The sequence below is a fragment of the Sciurus carolinensis genome, chromosome 5 (assembly GCF_902686445.1).
Source record: "Sciurus carolinensis chromosome 5, mSciCar1.2, whole genome shotgun sequence".
Classification (NCBI taxonomy): Eukaryota; Metazoa; Chordata; class Mammalia; order Rodentia; family Sciuridae; genus Sciurus; species Sciurus carolinensis.
The window spans coordinates 91,106,678-91,112,677 of NC_062217.1; positions in this window are offsets into that span (position 1 = coordinate 91,106,678).

The window sequence follows — 6,000 nt, forward strand, 5'->3', positions numbered from 1 at the left end:
TCGTATGATCAGTTCTCTGTATACACTGTCTTGCCCCATCTCATTTTATTTTATTCTGATAAAACCACAAAATCTAGTTGAATCCAACTCCCTGTCTGCTCTCTGCTTGTACTTGCATAACAGATGTGGCCTGAGAAAAACACATGGCCCCTGATGATTGTTCTTGCTTTCAATTTGTGACCACTAAGTTCAAGTGGACCCATTATGCTACCTAGCTAGCCTACATTTTCTTAGTCCATCCATTCTCCTGAATGACTAATTCACAACTTTTACTTTTTCCAAGTCTCCAACAGCTACTTTTCCCACCTCACTGATAACTAATGAATTTGAATTCTCTGTTACTGAGAAAAGAGAATTTCTGTACACAAATACAAGTACATCTATAGACCTCTGCATGGAACCTGTATGCTCCACTTTGTATTTTGAATGAACTCTCCTGTGTCCTGGATCTTATTCCTTTTCTCATGCACAATGACATTCTCCTTTTTCTTCTGTCAACAATTTTTCATTTCTATCCTGAATTGCCAACATACTAATGGATATGCTGTACTATCTGCTTTAAAATACTGTTTTCCAGAAACGGGGGAATGTAATACAAAGCTGCTTCCCAGCCCTTTGCATCACAACCTGGCTTGTCAGTCTGAAAGCTGCTCTCCCACCCTTTCCACTGCAGTCATTTTCCCCGCCTCCCAACTACTTGTCAGTCTGTGAGCATCCTACCTAGCTATTGGTTCATCAGTTAGCTTGCAAGTTTCCTTCTCTGTTATTGGTCCCCTGTTAGCCCAGCGAATTAAACAGCTTAAGGATATCTTCCCCGCCATCTTCTTCACACTTTCTCTCTCCTACTCACTTTCTTTCTCTCTCCTCCTTGCTTTTCACACTCTCTCTGGCACGCACCCTTTCTCTTTTCCTTTCATTTTCTCTCTTACCCTGCAGGGAGACACTCTGTTTGCTTAATAAACTCCCTTATGTGAAAAAAAAAAAAATACTGTTTTCCTCTCACCTTATTTCTCTTCAGCTACCACCCAATTTCTCTGCTTCCCTTTACAGCATACCTCCTCAAAAGATTTTTCTATAGATATTTCCGATTTCTCTTCTCCTCTGTTCTCTTAAATCTACTGCAGTTAGGTGTTTTCCATTACCAGTCCAGTGGAAAAGTCAACATTAACTTTCAAAATATATGAGTAACCCATTTGTTTACAATAAAAATGAATTAAAAAAATATGAGTAAGAGAGTTTTAGCCTGGGGATATAGATCAGTGGTAGAGCACTTGCTTAGTATGCATGAGGCTCTGAGTTCAGTCCCAAGCACCAAAACAAAAACAAAATCCAAATCAAAGAAACCACCATTTTCATTATCAGGAAAAAACTTTTCTTAAACCCTGAAATATGTGAATGTTAATTTATGTTAACTATCACCATGGAGAATTTTTCTGGAACACACTTCTGACAGAAAAAAAAGTATCAACGATAATATGCTTGGGATATAGAAAATCAGAAAGACATAGTTAATGCACTTGATTTAGAAGATATAGACTAGTGGACTCCCAAATTTTTAAAAAATGGTATTTTGAACATGAAATGGTCACAAAAATCATTTCCATTAAATCTGGAAGAAAATTTCAACAAGTTTTTGGTTGGTATTAATGCAGTCAAATTTCACTTACCAAAAGGAACTATAGGCTGGATGTGATGGTTCACACCTGTAATTCCAGCTACTTAGCAAACTGGAAGCAGGGAAATCACAAGTTTGAGGACAGCCTTGGAAATTTAGCAGGACCCATCCTAAAGGAAGGGAGATAGGGTCAGATGGTAAACAAAAGGATAGGAAGAGAAACTGGCATTCACACCCTGATTAACATGATATGGCATTTCTGGGTTCTGCTGTCTGCTGTGAAACAGCTGATCATTTGCAACAGGAAAAGGTCCATATAGTCTTGGTCTAGTAGGGAAAAGGAATACTATACTTTCCTGTCATGTAATCATTCTAGACACCCCAGTTCATAGCTTTTAGGTTTTTTTTTTTTTTTTTTTTCAGTTTTTGTGGGGAGGGTGCTGGGGTCCATACACATGCTCTACCATTGAACTACAACCCCATTCCCTATAATTTTTGCTTTTTAAAAAGTTAAAAGATTTTATCCTGAGTTTCAGGGCCCATGTGCGCACACATTCCCAAAGCTTTAAGAAGCATATTCAGCCAGGCACAGTGGCACAGGCTTGTAATTCCAGTGACATGGGAAACAGGCAAGATTGCAAACTTCAGGCCAGCCTAGGAAACTTAGCAAAGCCCTAAGCAACTTAGTGAAGACCCTGTCCCCCTGCCAAAAAAAAAAAAAAAAAAAAAAAAAAATATATATATATATATATATATATATGTGTGTGTGTGTGTGTGTGTATATATATATATATATATATATATATATATATATATATATATAAAAATTAATTAAAAAGGGCTGGGGTAGTTCAGTGGTAAAGTGCCCTTGGTTTCAATCCCCAGTATCAAAAACAAAAACAAAATCAAAAAACAACAACAAAAGAAAGCAAGCAAGCAAGAAAAAAGCATATACATTGTCTCATAATAAAGGCCAGAGGACAGATTCAAATCCAGTTTTTTTTTTTTTTTTTTTTTTTTTTTTGTATGTGTGTGTGTGTGTGTGTGTGTTATTTTATGTTTATTTATTTAGTGCTGGGGATTGAACCCAGGGATGCTCTACCATTGTTACACTCCCAGTCTTTTTTATTTTTTATTTTGGACAGGGTCTTGCTGAGGCTGGCTTTAAACTTGCAATCCTTCTGCCTCAATATCCAGAATTGCTGGGATTACAGATGTGCACCACCATGCCTCTCATATGTGTGTGTTTTAAATACAAAGGCACGCATTCTTCATAATTGACTATTATTTTCTTGCTTCCTCTTGTTAATCCTCATAAGACTTGGTTTTTCCATTTATAATGTTGCGGGAATCAGACTGGTCAAGAAGCAGCAAATGGCAGAACTCAAAACTTAATTTTTACACCAGCAGGCCCAAAGGAGTTCATACTCCAGATACTGAGCCCCATCCCCATTTTGTCACAACATTTATAGGTTATCTAGTGCCCTAAAATTTCTAGTCTATAAGATACGTTTTTTTTTTTTTTTTTTTTGGGGGGGGGTGGGGGAAGTGTATTTATAGAAGCAGAGTGTGATAAGGGGAAAAACTGGCTCTTTTCACAGGCCTCTGATAAATCTCTACCCTCAACAGAGGCATCTACATTTCAAAGGGGGGTAGTTAGATTACAATAAAAAAGGCAAGGACTTATGGTTAATTAGGTTTCCTGAAGAAGGGCTGACAGAAAGAGGAGGGGAACTTACCTTTTCCGCAGGCAATAGTTTTTCATATTAGTGTTCTTATAATTTCATTTTACAACCAGGCCTGGTTTTGCCATCCATCACAATAAAAGGGAACCAATAATCATAGCCCCTTTCTTTGAAACTTGCAGGAAGGCAAAGGAAGTTAAAGTATAGTTAGGAACATTCTAGGAATCTGTACAGTTGGAGGTGATTCTCATTCCTTCAAATGTGGAATAGTTCCAGGTATTTGTGGAGAAGTTGAGGGGTCTCAGCAGGAGAAAGAATAGAGACAAGGCATTCAGATTGTGTTCTGTGCAATTTGGGGTTCCTGGAGAATGATAACATTTCTTTGTCTATGTTGAGTGATGGTGGGAGCCAGGATGCATGCTGAATGACACTGTGCTGACAGTTACCCACCTACCACTAACATATAACTCATGTTCATCATACAAACTGTTTTCATAAATATAATCTGTATCCTTTCACAACATGATCCCCCCGACCATATTTGTACACAGCATATATTCACATTTTCACCCATTATTATGTGTGGTAGCTTGCATTATTTTTCTTCAGTTTTCCAGTCCATGTTTTTGTAAGACTTTTGTTTTATCTCCAGCACTTCCCGCAAAACTTTTTATTTTGAAATAATTCTAGACTTACAGGAAACCAGAAAGATATAGAAAGGAATTATTAGATATGGAAAATGACAAATCCCAAAATACTCAGACCTGGGAAAAGGGGAGTAAGAAGGAAAGCCATACATTGAAAGCATTGATCCTTTCCCAGTACATTCTTTCCTGGTGATAAAACAAACACTGGGGAGGAGGTGTCCATCAAACCTAGAGAGGCAGTCTCTAGGAAGAGGCCAAAGCATTAATCCTTCCCTAAACAAATCCTTTCCAGATATCAACCACTGACCCTAGGCCGTCCATCCGGTCCAGAAAGACAAATCCCAGAGACTGACCACTGACCCCAGACTCCCTCCCATTTTGCCCAATGAAACAGACCCCAAATTCTTGAGAGCCCAAGCTGACCCGCTCATTAATTAAGTCACCTCTCAGTGTAACCTACATAAGCCCATTCCCCTCCTTTGTTTTTTTTTTTTTTTTTTGGGTGCTGGGGATCGAACCCAGGGCCTTGTGCTTACAAGGCAAGCACTCTACCGACTGAGCTATCATCCCAGCCCCCCCCCTTTGTTTGATGGCTCATTTTCCACCAGGAAAATGGATCCATTGGAGGTATAATCCCGTTCCTTAATAAAAAGCTGAGATGATCTGTGAAGTTTGCATCTGGTCCGGTCCTTTTGTTCTAAAATGAATCCCTGTACTTTCAATTTCTACCAATAGTACATCTTACATAACTAACTTTTGTAGGTTTTAGATATGGATCTTGTACATGTGTCATTAAATTTCCTAAGTATATAATTTTCTTTGGAAAGTTTGCAGATCGTATTGCTTTGTTTTGTTTTTGGTGTTGGGGATTGAACACAAGCCTTTATGCATGCTAAGCATGTGCTGTACGACTGAGAACTGAGGTACACCCCCAGTCTGCATAAAACTAAACATAAAATAAAGGCACACTGTGCATCTACAACTATAAAAAATATAAAAGAAAAAAAAAAGAATGATTATAGGGCTGGGAAGATAGCTGGGAAGATAGTTGGTAAAGTGCTTGCCTTACAAGCACAGGGCTTGGGATCAATCCCCAGCACTGCAAAAAAAAAAAAAAAGAATGATTATAAACTGGGCGTGGTGGCATAGGCCTGTAATCCCAATGATTTGGGAATCTGATACAGGAGGATATCACAAGTTCAAATCCAGCCTCAGCACTTTAGCAAGACCCTAAGCAACTTAGTGAGACCCTATTTCAAAATAAAAAATTAAAAAGTGGTAGAGATGTGGCTCAGTGGTTAAACATCCTTGGGTTTGATCCCCAGTGCTTAAAAAAAAAGTCTTGTGAGGCATAAGAAAGGTTAGATTACTAGATTTAGCAAATAAACATACATAATGCCCAGATTCATTTTTTAAAAAGGGATATTCCATGCAATGTTTGCCTATCTGAAATTCAAAGTAACTGAGCATCCTGTATTTTATCTGGCAACCTCATAAAGGGTCATACTTGCAAGAACTCCTGAAAAGATTTGCATGTAGGTTTACCTAAAAGATTAGTTTATACCTGCCTTCAGCTCAGTCATCTACCACAGAGAAAGAGGACACTGAGAATAGCACTTGGGTCAGACCCCATAGTGCCCAAACCTTCTCAATAGAAGTCCTAACCAGCTCCTCCTTCTACTCTCTTCTTTGTCTTTCCTACGTCTTTGGTGAAAACTTAATCTCCTCAGCTCAACATAACAGTTAAAGGCAGGATTTATGGAATCAGATCATTTGGAGTTAAAAACAGGCTCTGCCACCAGGAAACTATCTGACTATGAGTAGGTTTATCAATTGTTTCTAAGCTCCCTGTCAAATAAGCCTCATTGTCTCTATTCCTTCATGTTGTACAGTCCCTATTCCTTCCCGTGGAAGAGTACATGAAATAATGGAAGGTGATTATCACACGAATTGGCACAAGTTAGCTGTTGTCCTTCTTGTTATTGACCTCAGGTGACTCTCTTGGAGGTATAACCTTGGAGACAGGAAAGCATGATGGCAGTTATGGTTTACC